Here is a 21,432-nt window from a genome sequence, read left to right on the forward strand (position 1 = left end):
GTTGTAAGGGTGATCATCGCGATACCTCCTCCTCCTCCTCCTCCTCCTCCTCCTCCTCCTCCTCCTCCTCCTCGTCTTCGTCCTCCTTAGAGGATAGGAGAGAGAGAAGAGGAAAAGGAGATCGCCAAGACGCCTTCGTCGGAGAGAGAGGCGACATAGGAAGAGACGTCATCGTTCTCGTTCTTCCTCGCCTTCTATCTCTTCACGAAATGTCTCGCCGAGAAGCGATAAGCGCTCTCGTCACAAACATAAGAGGAATACTTCGTCGCGCTATCGCTCTGCTTCGCGATCGTCTTCCTCTCACGGGGAATCATCTAGGCGCTACGGGGAATCATCTAGGCGCTATAAGAAGAAGAGCTCTACGAGACGTTCGCACTCTTCTTCACGAGAGAGTTCTCTCAAGCGCAATAAGCGCTCCCGTTAGGGCGAGGTTAAATCTGATCGTGCCCAAAGCGCAACCAAGGAAAGACAGCACTCTGAGCGCAATTCCTCTCCTTCACATTTCTTCGTGAGGAGCTCAGTTCGCGCTGGGGAAGCGAGAGAGAATACTTCTTCTCGCCGTCGCTTAGTATCATCAGAGAGAGAGCGCTCCCGTACGTCAAACTTCCGAGCGCGCCGCAAATCTCCGGACATATTCGCGCGAGGTCATTCTCCGCGCCCTCGCGTTTCAGACAGAACAACACCCATTCCTGTACTTTCTAATGAATTACGAAATATGGGCTTTGCGAGAACTTCGGAAGAAGGCGCAGGGGTTCAGCCCTTCTTCTCTTCGGCTGAGAACAGAGGAGAAAGGCCAGACCGCCGATCAACGCATTCTCTTATTGAGACAGTACTGTTAATTCGGTCGCCTTCGCCTAAACCTTCAACTTCCAGGCAGTATCTTGCGCGTGCGGTGCCATCAACCAGCACTCAGCCTTCCTCTGGATTGTCGGCAATGGAGTAGGCCTATGTTACCTCGCCGTTACCTTCAGACATTCGGGCTTCGACCGCCCTCCCTCACGAGGAATTAGCGCGACCTGAGGATTCCTCGGAGGAACAGCCATCAAAAGATTTAGAGTCCGCCTTTCTGAGGGCTCTAAGAACGATGTGTAATATCTCAGGTCTCGGAGATTTACACCTGTTGCCTCGTCATACCGACGCTCCAGCTTTAGACAGACTGTCATCCTCCACCAAACCCTAAGACCAGAATCGAACTTCCTTGGTCTATTCACACTGCAGGCCATCTGAGGAAGGTCTCGCAGGCGGTCTCGGGGGAAAAGAGTTCCTTGAATTCTCAAGGATCCCATAAAATACTGCAGTTTCCTTTTTCGAGGCAAAGGCGCTTTTACAAGGTCAGAGACGCCAACCCTTCGCCTCTGGCAATACATCCCCTCACAGCAAGGCTTATACCTGGCTGCTCTGCAGAGAGAGACTCTTCCCTTCTAGTCTCCTTTACCGCACCAGAAGCCTCGACAATGGAAGCAGCGTCAATGTCTCTTCTAGAGGCACTTTCCTGGTTTGACACATGGTCTGGCACAGTGGGCTACCTTGCAAGTCACGAGGACCTTTCAGACTAAATTTCCATGCAGTCCCTGCAGGAAGTCCTGGCTGCTGGGGCCAAGACAATGGACTTTCTAACTGCTACGGCTGCAACGATGTGGGACAACTGGATTCTCAAAAGGCGGGAATCGGTAGTCTCCAGACTAGGAACATCGGTAAATTTGAGAAATCTGATTTGAGAAACTCTGATATTCTACAACCTCTCCTCTTCTCTAGACAAGCATTCTCCTCTACCTTAGAGACTTGGAGGAAGGAGAAGCAGGACACTGCAATGCAAAAGGCTGCTTCTTTTCGTCCAATGTAACAGCAGCCAACTCCACAAACCAAGGCAACAATCGCAACTCCACTGCCAGCCAAGAACCTCAGCCGCCCCTCTTTTACACCCAAACCTATTGGCAGAGGAAAGTCGGCTCCTCCTAAGGCTGAAGGCAGAGGGTGGAACCCTTGACAGAAATAGGGTCTCGACTTTCCCCTAACAATGCGTAGGTGGATGCCTGCAGGGGAGTTGGAGGAGGTGGAAAGCTATGGGGGTCATGCAATGGACCATAAGGGTGCTTAATTGGGGATACCACATTCCCTTCATAGACTCTTCTCCTCCTCTAATTCCTCCCCCGATCTCGTCCTCCCAGGTCCCTTGGTGGTCTACCCTTAAGTCGGCACTCTTTGGTGTAGATGCAACAGTTCCTCCTTTACTTAAACCAGATGGCTCAGTCACTCACTGTCCAAAGGAAAAGGCAACCCTTTTGGCTGATGTTTTTGACAGTAAACAGAGTAATGAAAAACTTGAACTTCCTCATTCCTGTTTTCCTGAGGCTAAACTAACTAGTTTAGCTTTTCGATCTCGTGAGATTAAAGCTCTGTTGATGGACCTTGATGCTTATGGAGGTGTAGACCCAAATGGTATTTTTCCTTTGTTTTTTATAAAGACAGCAGATTTCTTAGCTCCAAAGTTATCTGTTATTTTGCGCAAGTTAGCAAGAAGAGGAGCTTTTAGCACTAGTTGGAGAATTGGTAATGTTACTCCTCTATGTAAATGTGTTTGTGGTAGCTCAAGTCCCACTGATTACCGCCCAATTTCCATAACTCCCATATTATCTAAAGTTTTTGAACGTCTTCTGGCAAAACGTCTTAATAGGTTTGCTGAAGGTAATCATCTACTCCCTAGTTTGCAATTTGGTTTTCGTAAAGGCCTTGGAGCATGTGATGCCCTTCTTACAATCTCCAATGCTGTACAGAAATCCCTTGATTGTGGTGGGGAAGTTCGTATGATTGGCCTTGATTTTAGTGCTGCCTTTGACCGTGTTAATCATGAGGCCCTTGTTTTCAAACTGAAACAGTTGGGAGTGGGTGGGTCGTTTCTTAGCATTATTACTGATTTTTTAAGTAATAGATCTCAAAGAGTTGTTGTTGATGGGCACCATAGTGATTATAGGAATGTGATATCCGGTGTTCCACAGGGTAGTGTTCTTGGCCCATTACTTTTCATACTATATACACATGACATGTGGTTTGGCCTAGAAAACAAGCTTGTTGCATATGCAGATGATGCTACTCTCTTTGCATCAATTCCATCCCCTGAATGTAGATCTAGGGTTGGTGAATCCCTTAATAGAGATTTAGCTAGAATTAGTGCATGGTGCAAATTATGGGGTATGAAGTTGAATCCTAACAAAACTCAAAGTATGATTGTAAGTAGGTCAAGGACGGTGGTTCCTCAACATCCGGATCTCAGTATTGATAATGTTTCTTTAAATATGTATGACTCTTTCAAAATTTTAGGCGTGATTCTCGACAGTAAATTTACTTTTGAGAAACATATAAGGTCTGTGTCTTCTTCAATTTCACAAAAAATAGGCTTATTGAGAAAGTCTTTCAAGATTTTCGGTGATCAATCTATTCTGAAGAAGTGTTTTAATTCTTTCATTCTACCTTGTTTTGAGTATTGTTCTCCTGTCTGGTCTTCAGCTGCTGAGTCTCATCTTAATTTGTTGGACAGAAACTTACGGTCTATTAAATTTCTTATTCCTGATCTAGATATTAATCTCTGGCACCGTCGTTCAATTAGTTCATTATGTATGTTGCATAAGATTTTTCACAACTCTGACCATCCTTTACATTCAGATCTCCCTGGACAATTCTATCCTGTTCGTAATACTAGGCAGGCAATTAATTCTAATAGCCAGGCCTTCTCCATCACGAGGCTCAATACTACGCAGTACTCTAGAAGTTTTATTCCATCTGTGACCAAGTTGTGGAATGATCTTCCTAATCGGGTGGTTGAATCAGTAGAACTTCAAAAGTTCAAAGTTGGAGCAAATGCTTTTTTGTTGACCAGGCGGACATAGTCTTTTTATAGTTTATTTATGACATATTTGTTTTTGATGTTGTTGATAGTTTATTATATGACATGTCTATTTTGACGTTGTTTCTTATTTTAGAATGATTTATTGTTAATTCGTTCTCTTCATTTATTTATTTCCTTATTTCCTTTCCTCACTGGGCTATTTTTCCCTGTTGGAGCCCCTGGGCTTATAGCATCTTGCTTTTCCAACTAGGGTTGTAGCTTGGATAGTAATAATAATAATAATAATAATCCCGGGAAACAGCAAGCCCTAGCTTTGGAGATACAGAGCATGCTTCTAAAAGATGCCATTCAAGAGGTCTCCGACTCTTCCCCGGGGTTTTTCAGTCGCCTCTTTCTGGTAGAGAAAGCCTCGGGAGGTTGGAGACCAGTGATAGATCTTTCGACTCTAAACCAGTTCGTGAAGCAGACTCCATTCAAAATGGAGATAGCGGCCTCCGTGACCCAAACAGTACGTCCAGGAGACTTCATGGCATCTGTAGACTCGAGAGATGCTTATTTCCAAGTGCCAATCCATCGCACATCTCGGAAATTCCTACGCTTCCTGGCTTGGGGTCAAATCTACGAGTTCAAAGTCCTGTGCTTCGGTCTCTCGACCGCCCCAAAGGTCTTTACGAAGATCTTCGAACTCGTATCTTCATGGGCACACAAAGATGGAATTCGTCTGCTAAGATATCTGGATGATTGGCTACTCCTGGACTCATCCAGGGAGCTAGCTCTGGATCATCTGAGAAGACTTCTGAATCTTTGCAAGGATCTGGGGATCCTTGTAAATCCAGAGAAGTCTTGCTTAACTCCGACCCAAGTCTTGAATTATCTGGGTATGTCTATCTACACCCAGGCAGGGAGAGTGTTTCCGTCGGAAGACAGGCTTCAGAGACTGGATCAGTCCATCGCCCATCTCTTGTCTCCACTACCACCTTCAGCCATGTCGTGGCAGTGTCTTCTGGGCCATCTTGCCTCTCTGGAAAAACTGGTTCCAGGCGGGAGATCGAGAATGAGAAGTCTCCAATGGCATCTGAAGACCCATTGGTCTCAAAAGTCAGATTCCCCATTCTTGGCAGTGGAGGTTCCAAGTCTGGTGCTACAAGATCTTCATTGGTGGTCGACCAGAGAGAACACCCAAAAGGGCATTCCCCTCCAAAACCCGAGTCTGAAGTTAAAACTCTTTTCGGACCTAGGCCCCAAATTAGCATCAGGAGTTCGGTGTCCGATAGAGAGTTCTCTCCATATAAACTATCTAAAATTATTAGCTGCCTAGAAAGGCCTAAAATTCTTTGTAGAAGATCTACGCGGACGAGAGGTGGTTCTGATGAGCGACAACTCCACAGCCGTCTTGTACATCAACAAGCACGGGGTACTCTGGCAAGAGACCTCTGTCTGTTAGCAGTCCAGATCTGCCAGTGGGCAGAAAGCCACAACATTTCTCTTTCAGCCAGGTTTATTCCGGGCCGGAGAAACATCGTGGCGGATCAGCTGAGCAGGCATCACCAAGTGCTGAGTGGAGAATGGTCTTTGGATCCCCGAGTAGCGAAGACATTAATAGCTTTGTGGGGTTTACCCACAATAGATCTGTTCGCCACCTCTCTGAATGCGAAACTTCCCCGCTACCAGTCCCCAGTTCCAGACCATCAGGCAGCGATCCAGGACGCCCTCCAACACTCCTGGGACAACTTGGACGCTTATGCTTTCCCTCCTTTTTGCCTGCTCAGAAAGGTGATCAACAAACTCAGGATCTCACGGGACTGCAAGCTAACACTAATAGCTCCGGCTTGGCCAAGCAAAGAGTGGTACGTAGATCTCCTTTCCCTGCTGGTTCAAGTGCCGAGGTTCCTGCCTCCAGAACCCCGTCTGTTGACGCAGCCACATAGTGGTATCCCCCACGGGAGAATCCTTAAACTTCCTTAAACTTCTCGCGTGGAGGCTGTCCAGTCTCTCCTCAGAAGCAAAGGCTTTTCAGGAAAGGTGGCTGAACACATGTCCAGGCACCTGCACCAATCTTCCACAAACCTCTACTAAGCAAAATGGAAAGTGTTTGCAGCTTGGTGTAGAGGGCGAGGCGTGTCTCCACATGATACCTCTCTTCCTTTAGTGGCAGACTTCCTAGTTTACCACAGGGAGGAGAAACTCCTTTCAGTCTCGGCAATTAAGGGCTATCGTTCAGCCTTAAGCCTCATCTGCAGACTGAGAGGAGTTGACCTTTCCACCTCAGAAGATATCATCTTGTTGATTCAAGGTTTTGAGAGATTAGACCACCACCTTGGGACGTGTCCCTGGTCTTATGCTCCTTAAAGGGACCTCCATATGAGCCCTTAAATAAGGCATCTGATTTCTTCCTCACCTTTAAGACCGTCTTCCTAGTAGCTCTGGCCTCGGCAAAAAGGGTTAGTGAACTTTACGGTCTATCCTACGAAGTCACCCATACTAGAGGATGGGGGAAAGTCTCTCTCAACTTCGTGCCAAGTTTTGTGGCCAAAACCCAGAATCCTTCGACTGCCGATGAGAGGTTTAGAGAATTTCAATTTTCCAGCCTCAATAGGGCAACTCAGGATACTGACCAATTGCTTCTGTGCCCGGTCAGGGCGCTAAGGAAGTACCTGAAGTGCACCAGACCTTTCAGACCACGCCTCCGTCATCTCTTCCTCAGTACCAACAAGGTTAAGAAGAGAATCTCTCGCAACACCATCTCTTTCTGGCTCAAGAAACTTATTGCGAGAGCCATTCTCGGAGACCCTGAGGCAGCTCAACCCAAAGCCCATCAAGTTAGGGGAGTGGCTGCTTCGCTGGCGTTTAAGAAGAATTTTTCAGTCTCCCAAGTCTTAAGAGCTGGAGTCTTACTATTTATCAGATGTGACACATACAGTAGGTCTCTAAACACCTTTTCTATAGGACCTATTGTGGCAGGTCAGAAGGTGCTGTAACTACCTTTATGCCCTTTCAGGGGACACTAGGTTTTAGAAGAACACCCATCTACCTTCTGCTCTTTCTTCTTCCTCCCATCTGGGTATCCTAGTCTGTGACCAGTTTCGGCTGGACTCATCAATGGAAATCAGGTATGAAACTCATCTGACTCCTCTCACAGGGTATAAGTTATACTCGTAGTCACGAGGGTTCCCCTTTTCAAGGTCAGGGGAACCCTTTGTATGAAAGGATCCTGGTTTTGCTCCCGACACTCTTCATGCTGAAACTTTGGTGTCTACGTATTTACAAACCTTCAGTCATGCTGGATTTGGGGATCTACAAAGAAAGTTAATGGGAGATTGTTCATTAATAGAGTCTAGTCTGAGGACTATCTTTTCTAGGTATAGAGAACCCTTCGTCCACCCTGACCTCAAGACTAAGTCTCCTATAGTAAAGAATGAGCATTTGTTTTTAGTGTAGGAACAAGTGACAAACTTATAACAGAGTTTGTATTTTTCCTAACATACAAACCCAAATTCTTTACTGAAATCTTCCCTCCGTCACCGTCCCCTAATATAGTCCTAGCTAGAATCCGATAAGGTACTCAGTAGCTACTGGCCGGCAGTCCCCCACCCCCAACAGGGGAATAACTACCGGCCCGGTCGTTAACGACCTTGTTAAGGTTTTCTGCCGTATTTTCCAGCCCACACTAGAATATCTCCTATAGTAAAGAATTCGGGTTTGTATGTTAGGAAAAATACAAACTCTCTTATAAGTTTGTCATTTTTCTAATTGCCTGTAGTCCTGCATTTCATCCATGTTGCAGCTAATCTCTTCTACTCTCTCACTTCTTGACTCAGTCTAGTGTGGCCCATGGGTAACAAAAATATTCTACTTCTTCTAAGAGCTGTCCATCAATCTCGGCACTGTTCTCCACTTTCCTCTCTTAGCCATTCCTTTTGGTGGTACATTTGGGGCTGAAAACATTCCCTAGCTCCTTCTAGATTTGTAATCCAGAGCACAGCACGTATATGGCACCTTCTAGCATTACATTTTGGAGACGGTGCAACTGTCGAGCCAGTTTTTGATATGTTCAGAGCATGCTCAACCATTCTTATTCCTATAAGATTCCTTTATTGTAGGCCATCCTCTTTTCCTTTGTATTCTTTCTATTGCAAACCATATTCTTTTCCTTTGTATTCTTTCTATACATGTCTCTATTCACATTTTCTTTATCATGGATGTCTGGTTCTGCTGTTTTTATGAATATGGTTGTTATTTCAGATGGCCCTGGGCACTTTTCTATTTGTCATTGTCCTAAGTACTTTTAATTTCCTGAGCTGTGTTTTTTTTCTCTCTCTCTCTCTCTCTCTCTCTCTCTCTCTCTCTCTCTCTCTCTCTCTCTCTCTCTCTCTCTCTCTCTCTCTCTCTCTCTCTCTCTCTCTCTCTCTTTTGTTTGACTAACATAACTTAGTTCCCTTTCTTGTCTATGTCCAGAAAATTTCCAGCCTATTGCTTTGAGTGTTCCATACAGTTAATCTTTACTCTCAACATCTGCTTTTTCCTCCTTTGTATACTAAGCGCTCTCATATTTCACTCAATTGTCAGTCTGTTTTCCAGCATATTGACTTTGGTTTCTCATTTGCAGTTTAATCAGAGTCATCATTTTCGAAATAGCTCATTATCTTGGTTATTGGTCATTTCTTTGTTGTACAGGGTAGTACAGACCTTCTTTATCTATCATCTGTGTGTGCACTCTCGATTAGAATTAGTTTAGTGTGTTCTCAAAGCATCATATATAATTTACTTCTTTTGTGACTTGTCTAACTATAATTAAAGTTCTAACACCACTCTCTCCATCCCATTTGCTTTTTCTAAGAATCTGGGCTTAGAAATATATTAATCTATGTACAATATATTTTGAAAACCCAAAGTAGGCTTTGGAACATTGTACCAGAATCAAACACATTTTTTTGTTTTCTATATTACTTTATTCTCTATCTACACTTACATACATCTCATCCATTTACAGTTTTACCTTGAATATTAATCTAAACCTTAACCTTATCACTAAATTTCACAGTGTATTACACCATCAAAATTGACTTATATTGCAAATATAGCACCATAGATATAACACTGCAATATTACAGTACTGTACTTCACATTACAAAATTTAGACAATCTTTTTGTGTTGCCTTTACATACTCTACTTCCTCCCCCAAATTATTCTTTCTAATAAGTCACTTATATTTACATATATACACAAAATCATATTACAAATTGCTTCTTTTCTTTTCAATTCACTTTAAGTTACCATGAAACACTTTGCAGATTTCAACAACTGCTCTTTTCATATGAAAGAGAATGTCCATCAGTTTTTTATACATTTTACCCTACCGGAGACATTGTCACTTTCAAGTAATTATCACTCTACTCAATGCCTTTGCAACTGTTATATCAATCACTTTTATATCATTCTTTGATTCCTTCATTTGTAACTCCCATAAGATTCTAGACATTTGAATTTGTATAAAAGAATATTCAGTCTTTTGTCTCTGCAGTCTCACTTCCTAAGTTCTAGCCATTGCTCACTGTACAGCTTGTACACGTATCTGCTCTGATTCTTGAGACGTTCATTTGATCAACTCAACATTCCTGCGAAAGAAGATAGAATTGTGAGAACACGCAAATACATAGAAATTTAAAATTTAACAAAACCTGATATCATTCTAAACACCTTGTAATCTATTACATTTGGTACACAATTAAGAGTTACACCTTTTTTGGGCCAGTTAGTTAATGTATATTGCAGTGTGGTCACTAATTTTCAGTTTGTCAATTCTTTCCTTCAGGGGTCTAGACAAAGAGACCTAGGTTTCCCAACTCTTTTCTGTCAACTTGTTCTTCACTCATCACATGTCGAGGAGCACTTAGTCTTTGAGTTCTCAGTTTTTATTCCAACTTCTCAACATCACATCTCTGGACCAGTTCCTCATTTGGCAATATTCCTGTTATCAATCTTGGTTCTTGTAATATTTATCACCTTGTATTATATTTGAATCCCATTCTCAGGAACACCGCTTTCAGTACTTTTAAATCCTAATAAAACCAAGCTTTGTTTTACTTTTTAAACTCTTATGTTGTTTTCCAAAACTTCTGCCCATCCTGTGTGTCTGTTTGGTTTCAGTCTACCTTTGACACATGTGCTGTATCAAATAGTTTTTCCCAAATTCATAGCATTTCTTCTTGTTTGGTCCTTACTTGCAGAAAGTAGGCCAAGGCAGGTATTCACTGTATCTGTAGTCACTGGACTTTTGCAAACATGTCCTCTACTTTTTGTTGCATTAAGAATCTTATTCCATTTGTGCCTTGTCCTCTTTGGAATAGCCACCATCCTCTTTGCCCTATTCTTACTCAGTATTTGAAGTCTGTTACTTTTAGTTATAGTCTGTAAATCTTGCTTTCCCCTCATTTGTAATACAATCTTCCAAATTTGATCCCACCTTTTCAGAATCTCTATTTTCCTTATCAGTACTCAAGTGTCTGCTGCATAACAACACACACTCAAGTCGTGTGTCAGTATCTTGTCAGTAATATAACTCAAGTCCTTTACTTCTAAGACCTCCCCATCTATTACAACTTCATTCTTCCCTTTTCTATCTGCAATTGCTCTTTCTCGGGTTGTGGAACCTGTTTTCCATCATCAGTATAAGCTTTGTGCATCTGGTCATTGTCGACATAACCTTAAAAAAGGTTCTCTTTATCATCTTGACCTTTCTGAGACATGAAATAAGCTCTCTTTACACTTTTGGGCAGAACTATGTGTTCTTTTATCTCCCTATTCTTACCCATGATTTTTAGTCCCTTTAGTAGGTTTTCTTAATCCTGGTACTCTCACATTTACTGACTTCCTGACCAACTTCATAATCCACTCTCATTATATGGCCAAATCATCTCGTGTCTTTTGAGAACTCCAGCTGTCCTACAGCCAATATATTGTGTATTCTTCCCACTTTTCTCAGCCCATTTCCATTTTACTTGTTGATTCTCTCATATTTCTACTGCATTTAGTAATACAGACTTCTTGTATCCATCCCAAAGCTGTTCTTTCTACTGATGGAACATTTTTATTATGATAGTCGAGATATCTCCAATTATATGCTGAAAATTCTAACTGTTCAGTCAACTGATTTGCAGTCCAATATCTCTCCAATGTAACAGAAATATTCTACCTCTTCTGAGAAATTCTCATCTCTCACAACAAGGCATAGGGTACACAGTAAAGAAGCTATCTCACACAACCATGTAGCCTCTTTATTTGATTATACTTTTTTCCTTTTCTTCATTTTCAGTCATAACTTTATTTACGAGTACAGCATGTTTATCTTTACTCCGCTTGCTAAGTTCCACTCTTTCACCTAAATATTTCCGTCATCTTTTCCCCAGATTCTGATTTTAAAACTAGGTCATTAAAATGAAGCAGCTCCCAGTGTTATGTAGTTACTGTACTGGCTTCAAGCATCTTAACTATACTCTGTGCCCTTACAGAGCACATTTAATTGCTTCGGTACTTTGTTAAAAGTTTTGCTGCTGCTTTTTACTTACTAATGATGGTGTCTGCTAATCACTTTATGCTGCTATAATTACTTGCTAATACTTTTTCTCTTTAATTTGAAATGTTTCCATGATGTTATTCTTTTGACTGGATTTTTTTTATTTATTTCTACTTTACACTATCTCTACCTTATGGTCACCCTCTTCGTATCCTTAAATGTCTCTCTTTTTATAAAGTGTGTTCTATACTTTAACCTTCAACAGAATGGGTTTATGTCAGATCAGCAGGTTTAAAGGTTCCTTATGGGTCCTTGTTTGTTCCTATATGAATAGGAACCTTTGTCTTTTAGTAAGAGTATGCTTACAGTAAAACTGGATATAACTGTTGAAACTTAACGAGGTGATGTTAATTAGCTGGAGGGTGTCGGGTAAGACCCACCCATTTGACAGGCCGCTGAGTTCCCATGGATAGGACAGACATATTTTTGCCGTTTTCATCTGGGTGTTTTAATCTTAAGCTTTTACTTATAGTTATAAATGTGTTAGCAAAAAGTTGTATGCAAGGACATTTAGAAGTACAGTAATATTTGCAGTTGTTTCCCAATAGCTGTGGATGTCCAACAGTTTTCTGTGCAAGCCTGCTGATATCAACATTCTTGTTCCTGTTGGATAGCATTCCTGTTTGCTGTTTGTTCCCTCACTTGTGCGTCCTCGTGGCGACGTCAACATAATCATTAAACATCTGTGGTCCGTCGGAGGAAGAAGGTTTTGCTGCTGGCGAATGTGAAGGGAACCATCATTCTTATCTTCTTTCTCTTCCCAATACTGTAAATATACTAAGGATGTATTGACTAGTTGTGACATTTTTTCATCGAGTTCCTGTGGTCTCTTGTGAGTGTGAGAAATGTGAGGACTTCCTCAGACTTTGTCATAGACCTTAGTCACTTTCCTTCTGATTAACCCTTCATGAAGTTCTTGCAAACGGAATCTATGAGCCTGTTTATCTCCCTGTCTTTTATCTATACATAATAGGACACCAGATGCTCAAAACTCCTAGTGCAAATGCTTTAGTGATCATAACGTTCGAGTCAAAGGACACCTGTCACCTTCTTTCTGTTATTATTCTATGTAAACATCTTGAGATCTTCCTACGCCCCGAGGCCAGTCTACATCATGTAATCCTCCCCCGCTTTGAGACCGGACAATGTCCTTGGACCTTCCCTCTTGTCCTCGTGTTTGAGTCAAAGAAGGTGACTTCACGTGTTGGTGGCCGGGGCTTACCTGCCAATCTCCACCTAACTACCACCATTTTGGTGAGTTTTAACAGCCATATCCAGCTTTGATGTAAGTTTATTAAAGGACTCAGTTTTTTTTTATAGTTAAGAAAAATACAAATTACTATTAAAACTTTATTTTTCTGTATTTTGTTGAAGATCATTCTCCTTATTCATAATACAGTACAGTACAATCTTTCTACTTTACCCTCTATTGAACTAACCATTTTCTGGTAATATCTTCATTTACCCTGTCGTAAATAAGGGATTTTGACGAAGGAAAAATCTATTTCTGGGGAGAGACCTGTGGCGCCCGGTGAAAAGAGTCCTTCTTATATACCTTTTCTGATAAAACCTTCCAATTATACCAGAGAAAGATAAAAGCATGGAATGCTGAGGTTACAACCCTCGCGCGAGCACCTTTAGGGTGTCGTGTATAAAGCAAAGGCGCGTGAAATCCACTATTCACAGGTTGTCTTCCATTTAGTTAATTCCTTCGTCAAAGGGATGGGCCGATACAAAGGCCCTTGCCAACCACCATCGCCACACCACCCACGCCACGACGCGAGCGCCATCTGAACAACATCCTTCTGTATTGGCCATGATGGCTTGGAAAGGAAAGGGTGGGATTGTGTAAAATAAAGGGGAAGGGTTTCACCGGGCGCCACAGGTCTCTCCCCAGAAATAGATTTTTCCTTCGTCAAAATCCCTTTTCTGGGTCGATCTGTGGCGCCGGGTGAAAATGTACCAGAGAATGCCTTCCAAGCCCAACAATAACTAATTTAATGAGGGGAGAGAAACAACACCATGTAAAGAAAATCATAAATAATTAAGGTAAACAAACATGATAACAGGGAAGCCTCCGAGTATCAGAGGAAACATGCTACAAAACTGACATGGCTAAGAATATCCCAACCCTGTAACAACGGTAATCAATAATAGTTACAAACATAACCTAATATGTAATAAACTTAGGGTTAACGAACTACCAAGGAAGCGGCGTCGTGGTGCGAGTGGCGGGTAGGAGGGAGAAGAAAAGAGATGGATGAAAGGAAGAACAAAAGATCACTGGGGAGAAATACGGCTCCCAGCTGCAACTGTTGGGTATTTAAGAGCCTGTAAGTTCATTAGATAGTGGCGTTTGAAGACCATAGGAGATTCCCAACCCGTGAACTTTATAAGGTCATCAAAGTCCATCTTCTGGGGGAAATGATCCCGGATTGGCTTGTCAAACGAAGTATAGGATCTATAGCCTAATACCACGTATGGGAATGGTACCTCCTTGTTCCCTGATAAACAAGGGGCCAGACGATCGGGTAGCAGTCGTGGCTAAAAAGGCCCTGAGAGTGGTGACCGGACATAGAAAAGTATCTTGGAGAAGAGGAATAACTTTCCAAGGGGACCACCTATTTTGGGGGTTAACGGCCGAATCATATTGGCGAATTGTCGAGTCCCTTTTGACTGATTCGATGAAGAAATCGTTTTCCGGTTCAATGTTCGAGTCTCTACGAGCTGCCAACTTCCTGTAGTCCACAAAGTTAGGGTTTGGACATCCTTGAGTAATCCGACACAGTGAGTTTGGAATACTCGGGTCAGTTTGAGGAACGGAATCCGGATGGGACGGAGTTTCTACTCGAGGAGGAGAGGAAACCAACTGTTCTTGGGCAGTGAGGTGGTACTAAAACCACTGCGCCCCGGAAGGAGCGCAGTCGGTGTTAAAGTTTTTAGAAGATTCACTGGGAGAGATAGGGAAATCTTCCTCTAATGGTTCCAATCCCGGGGTAATGCGTCCATGGCATGAGCCCGAGGGTCCAGGATTGGGGTCACATAACAAGGTAGTTTGTGATTGATCTGAGATGTGAATAGATCTACCTGGATGCCTGGAACGAACCTGAGTATCCACCGGAGTGAAATTCTGACTCCAGGGAACTCGTCCTGGATAGTGAGCCCGTTCTCACACCCTGGCCTCCCGCTAGGTGAGGTGCTGACAGGAACCAGTTCTTTTCTGTTGCCCAGGCGAAGAAAGTGACCAGGACCTGATTCAGGTTGGGTGACTTGGATCCTCCCCTGTTTCCGTAGTGTACCTCGTCTGTGCTGTCTGACACTACTCTGATGTGGGTCGACCTCGGAGGAGTCTCTCTCTTCAAGGTCAAGAACACCGCCATGGCTTCGAGAACATTGATATGGGACTGTTTCATGGCTAGTGACCAAGAACCTGAATCATCTGATGTTCGGAGAAATCCCCCCATCCACTTAGAGACACGGCTGAATGGAATGTCACTTGTGGAGGTGGGAATTGTAGAGGAACCGCTTTGGAGAGGTCCTTCGGTTCGGACCATGGGCGTAGTCTCATTTTCCCGACAGAGGGGATCTTAGAGACCTTGTCTTCTTATAGGTACTGTAGCTCTCTTTCTCCAAAATCGATTGATGTCTTGAGTTTGGCTTTTATTAGGAGATCTGTTACTGAAGTGAATTGGGAAAGGCCGAGGATACTTTCTAGGCTCTTTGGACACCTGTTTGTGCTTGAGAAATCCTTGATCTTGGGACCTATTCCTCTTACTTTTGGAAGGGAGAGACAACGTGTGCTTCGAAAGGTCCCACTGAATGTCTAACCATTCTAAGTGGCCTGATGGTCGCAGGCGAGACTTATGGAGATTGACCCGAAATCACAGGTTGTCGAGCGATCGAAGAAATTCCTTCGTAGCTCTGTTACCTTCTATGGCCGGCCGGGCCCAAATGAGCCAACCGGCCAGATAAGCAATGATCTGTATCTCTTGGTTCCTGAGTTGTTCTAACACTGCCTCTCCCAGTTTCGTGAATATCCTGGGATCAATGTTGAGGCCGAAGGGCATGTCTTGAACACAAAGGCTTTCCTGCTTAGGTGGAAACCCAGATAAGAAGAGAAGTTTCGAGCTATAGGCGCAAGCTAATAGCGGTCGGTAAGATCGACAGAGGTGGTGACGGTCCCACGGGGAAGTAAGGTCCATACCTAAGAGATAGTCGTTTGATTGCTTTTTCTTGAGTAACCCTGTGGTGTACTCTTTCAGGACGGGAGTGTATTTCTGGGAGAAGGTCACTGGCGGAGGAGGAGGACCTTGAGGCCATTTTCATCTCAAACCGTTAGAGACCATGCTATGATCCCACAGACCGAGTCCAATGGTCACGAAAGTGGTAAAGTCTTCCCTCTACCAGGACCACCGCGTTGTGAGGGAGTGAATCTAGGTCCTTCCCTTCTCCGAGCCCCCTTTTTCCTAGGTCCGCTTTGATGTCGGGACTGTCTTCTACTCCTGTAGCTTCCTCTCTGGTGTCCATGAAAGGAGCCTGAGGGTTCGGATCTAGGGCTGCATGCAGGCAAAACATCCCAACGGAGTTGGGCTGTGTACTTCACACTTATATTTGCCTTGCCTTTAGCTAAGGCTGGTGTTTGTATTTATTTTAAGGGCATGTCACTGCTTCCCCGACCCTTGGAGGTCGGCGGATTACTTTAAGCTTATTATCCTTATGTCATTAACAGAATTGGGTGCATTACAAATATACAGACAATTGAATTTTAAAGTGCCAACAATGGTATGGGGCAGTATCAACTTAAAGTTAATAGTTAGTTGTTTGGTCAAGGCAATATGGGTGCTTAGGTAATTCAGTGAGTGCCAGAACTCTAAAATAATAGGTTTTTATCCCTTATCAGAGTTTCAAGCATCACCAGACTCATGTCTCCTTTCTTTTACAGAAGGCCCGTTGTACTGCTGAAGGATGCTCTGCCTCGTTCAGCGACCCCGTTGGGCATGACCTCTGCCGGTCTCATGCCCACTGCTCCATTCCCTTTATCCAGGAACCGGGACAGGCCCAATACCCAGTGTGGTTCCCGGATTTGTGCTCGTTCTGTTACGAGTTGTCGTCAGTTCTGCTGAATGATGATGTAAGTGGGTTTTCCCTTTGTTCCTTATTTCTCGTTGGCAGACACTAATATAGACATGAATATGATATACACAGTATATTTAGGAGGGCAAACCCCCTCCTCCATCACTAATCACTGCAAATCTTACAGGCCGATGATGTCTCTCTTCGGTCAGCAAGGGCTACTCTTCGGCCGTGGGTGTCGGGCTTTGGCAGGAATGCCCCGTCTGGCGCTCCCTATCTCCTCGATGGGGATATGGCCTCCCGTCTCTTCCCAGGCTCGACTACTGCTGCAGTCTCTCCTGACCTTGCTGCCCCTTTAATTGAAGAAGTCAGGGCTACCATTTCCGTGGAGGACGAAACCCTCGTACCAATGGACATGGCTGGTCTGGATATAGACGTAGAACCCAGGGACGAGCAGGTAAGTGGTGCCGAGTTGGTGGAAACCCTTTTCTCTCCTACTCCCTCTTCTACCTCTTCCTTTCTAGGTTTTGATAACTCTAAGGCTTCTCCTCGGGATCCCTCTGCCTCCGTACGACCCAAGGTGAAGCCACTTCGAACTTATAAGACTTCAGCTTTGCCAGTATCAACGTCACCGGTCCCCGGACCCTCGACAGCTCCTGATATTCATATTGCTCCTCGTAAAACCACTACTCCTAAGAAGTCTAAGTCTACCAAATCCAAGAAAAAACCAACGGGTGACTTTCAGGTACCCTGGGCTGATCTCCTCCCCATCCAACTGATCAAAGGATTGGTCAGGGATCAAGTTCAACATCACTCTGGTGCAATAACAGAGATTAAGGATATGATGGCTACTCTGATCCGCGCCGGAACTCAGTTCCCTCCCCCTTCTGCCCCAGACGCATCGAAGCTGCCGCCCTTCGATAAAAACAATCCTTGGCGGTTTGCTTTGCATGCTCCATTCGTAGATGGCTCCCTAACTCTGGAGGGCATGGGCACCCGCCCTCTAGAGGACCTGGAGTTCTATCCCCCTGGCCTAGCATTCCCGTTCAATGGTTTTGTACGGTTAAAGGAACATGCATTGGTCCGTATGGACAAGGTACCGAAGGAAACGGTCATATTTCCAAAAGAGCAGGCCCAGGCTATCTGGGCCAGAACACTATCAGAGTGGGGGTGTATTAACTCAAAGCTCACCCCTCACAAGGGTTCCTACACTATTTTTACGACAGCGGCCTCCATCTCTTTGCCGCTCATAGACAAAGTCACAGAGCTGACTATACAGGCCATCAAAGAAGGCTCTTCCATGCCGGCTCTCAAGGAGACGGACCCCACCTCTTTGCTTATTCCGGGTTCCTCGGCAGCCTGGGATGCTGCGGCCTCTACCTTCACGGTGGGGAAACTAGACCCGGACTGTGCCTCTACTCTTTTCTCTGAGAAGCTTCCCAGATTAATAGAGAGTCTTCTCAAAACTGAGTTCGAGACCCGTACTAGACTTGCTAGGTCCCTCCAATCCATCACCTCCATGGAGTCCCTTGCATCTCTTTACCCAGAGGAAACGCTGTTCAGAGTCGCCACAAAGAACCAGCTGCTATCCTACCAAATAGATCTCCATGACTTCTGGTCAGCACGGGTTAGTTGCAGGAAGTTCGTTCTGTCGGAGGCCACCATCAGGCATGAGCCGAACAGACTGATAGCTTCCTCCTGCTGGGGTAAGACCCTCTTCCCTCAGACCGAGGTGGATAAGGTTCTTCAGGACGCAGCGAGGGCAAACCAGAATTTGCAGGTAAGGTGGGGTCTCTCAGCCAAAAAGAGGTTCGAACCCCAGAGACACACATTCTTCAAGAAGAAGCTGAGGTTTAGTCCTTACAAAGCGGCCCGGGGTACCTCGTCCCCACAGCCTTCCGCGGCCTCGACTTCTCGACAACAGGCGCCTCCTCAGCAGGTAGTCTACCTTGCTGCTCCCCCTGGTACACAGCCCAACCCCTCTTGGATGCCCTCACCTGCATACAACCCTGCCTACGAACCCTCCGGTTCCTTTCGTGGATACCAAAGAGGGAGTTCCAGAGGTAGAGGACAGTTCCGCCAACGCGGCGGGCCCAGAGCAAGGGGTTCCCGTGGAGGGAGGGGCCCTAAGTTCACTCCCTCCCAATGATGTGATGCCGGTAGGAGGGAGACTTTATCACTTCCGGGATCATTGGACCTTCAGTCCATGGGCTCACAGCATAATATCAAGGGGCTTGGGTTGGAAATGGTCACAGGGATCCCCTCCTCCACCGGTGACCTTCTTCCAGAGACCCACTCCCATCCTGGAAGAGTACACTGCGGAGTTACTCAAGAAGAGAGCAATCAAGCGGGTTCGATCCCTGAAGTTCCAAGGCCGCCTGTTTACAGTCCCGAAGAAAGACTCGTCGGCGTTGAGGGTAGTTCTGGACTTGTCGAAGCTCAACTCTTACATCCTTTGCGACAAGTTCCGTATGCTGACTATCTCTCAGGTACGGACCTTACTTCCCCGTGGGGCCGTCACCACCTCTATCGATCTTACCGACGCCTATTATCATGTCCCAGTAGCTCGAAACTTCTCTCCTTATCTAGGCTTCCGTCTCGGCAAGAGAGCCTTCGCATTCAAAGTCATGCCCTTCGGTCTCAGCATTGCCCCCAGGGTATTCACGAAACTGGGGGAGACGGTGCTCGAGCAACTCAGACACCAAGGGATACAAATCGTCGCCTATCTGGACGATTGGCTCATTTGGGCCCAGTCGCACCAGGAATGCAAAAGAGCTACGTCGAAGGTATTCCATTTTCTCTCCAAACTGGGCTTCCAAGTCAACCTCCGGAAGTCCCGCCTACAACCATCAAGCCTCTTCGAATGGTTAGGCATCCGTTGGGACCTCTCAAAGCACAAGCTCTCCCTTCCTCCCAAGAAGGTGAGGGAGATAGCTTCCAAGGTCAGGAACTTTCTCAAACACAAACAGGTGTCCAGAAGAGCTTTAGAACGAGTCCTCGGCCTACTCCAGTTTGCCTCACTGACCGATCTCCTATTAAAAGCCAAACTCAAAGACATCAATCGAGTTTGGAGAAAGAGGGCGACAATACCTTTAAGAGACAAGACCTCGAAGATCCCCTCTGTCTTGAAAATGAGACTACGACCATGGTCCGATCGGAGGAACCTCTCCAAGTCAGTTCCTCTACAGTTCCCCTCTCCACAAGTGACAATTCATACCGACGCGTCTCTGAGTGGTTGGGGGGGTTACTCCCAACATCAGATGTGTCAGGGCTCTTGGTCACCCGCCATGAGACAGTTCCATATCAATGTTCTCGAAGCCATGGCGGTGTTCTTGACCCTGAAGAGAATCTCCCCTCCGAGGTCGACCCACATCAGAGTAGTCTCAGACAGTACGGCCGTAGTCCACTGCCTCAACAGGGGGGGGTCCAAATCACCCAACCTGAATCAGATCCTAGTCACTATCTTCACCTTGGCAGCCGACAAAGACTGGTTCCTGTCAGCAACTCACCTAGCAGGAGTCCAGAATGTGATAGCAGACGCATTATCCAGGACGAGCCCACTGGAATCGGAGTGGTCCCTGGACATGCACTCCTTCCGGTGGATACTCAGGCTGGTTCCAGGTCTCCAGGTAGATCTATTCGCGACCCGACTCAATCACAAACTCCCGTGTTATGTGACACCGAACCTGGACCCTCAGGCTTATGCCATGGACGCATTAACCCTGGATTGGAACCATTGGCAGAAGATCTTCTTATTCCCTCCAGTGAATCTTCTACTGAAAGTCTTGCACAAACTCCGCTCCTTCAACGGGGTAGTAGCTTTAGTGGCACCTCACTGGCCAAAGAGCAGTTGGTTTCCTCTCCTCCTCGAGTTGAAACTCCGTCCCTTCCGGATCCCATTCCCCAAACTGACCCAGGTGGTCCAAACACGGACTGTGTCAGATTCCTCAAGGATAGCCAAAACCCTAACTTTGTGGATTTCATGAAGTTTGCGGCACGTAGGGACGCAAACATCGACCCAGATAATGTCCTCTTTATAGAATCAGACAAAAGGGACTCAACGATTCGCCAATATGATTCGGCGGTTAAGAAACTAGCGGATTTCTTAAGGACTTCAGACCATTCGGTTATGACTCCTAATTTAGCCATCTCCTTCTTTAGGTCCATTTTTGACAAAGGCCTAGCAGCTAGCACTATAACCACCATTAAGTCAGCTCTGAGGAAAGTCTTCCTGGTTGGGTTTAACATTAACCTGGCGGAGTCTTATTTCTCATCTATTCCAAAAGCATGTGCTAGGCTTCGACCTTCGGTCCGTCCTCAAAAGGTCTCTTGGTCTCTAAATGATGTCCTCAAACTGGCCTCCGACACGGACAACGAATCCTGCTCTTATATCACTCTTCTTAGGAAGACTTTATTTCTAACAGCTTTGGCCTCGGGTTCCAGAATCTCAGAACTAGCAGCTCTCTCACGAAACTCAGAGAACATGGATTTCCTCCCTTCAGGTGAGGTACTTCTTTCACCAGACAGGGCGTTCCTAGCTAAGAACGAGGACCCCCAAAATAGGTGGTCCCCTTGGAAGATTATTCCTCTTCTCCAAGATACTTCTCTATGTCCGGTCACCACTCTCAGGGCCTTTTTAGCCAGGACTGCTACCCAATCGTCTGGCCCCTTGTTTATCAGAGAACAAGGAGGTACCATTTCCATACGTGGCATTAGGCAACAGATCCTATACTTCATTAAACAAGCCAATCCGGGTTCATTTCCCCATGCTCATGATATCCGATCGATAGCTACCTCCATCAACTATTTCCAGAATATGGACTTTGATAACCTTAAGAAGTACACGGGTTGGAAATCTCCTATGGTCTTCAAACGCCACTATCTAAAGAACTTACAGGCTCTTAAATATCCAACGGTTGCAGCTGGGAGCCTTATCTCTCC

This window comes from Palaemon carinicauda, chromosome 32, assembly GCF_036898095.1.
Source record: "Palaemon carinicauda isolate YSFRI2023 chromosome 32, ASM3689809v2, whole genome shotgun sequence".
Classification (NCBI taxonomy): domain Eukaryota; kingdom Metazoa; phylum Arthropoda; class Malacostraca; order Decapoda; family Palaemonidae; genus Palaemon; species Palaemon carinicauda.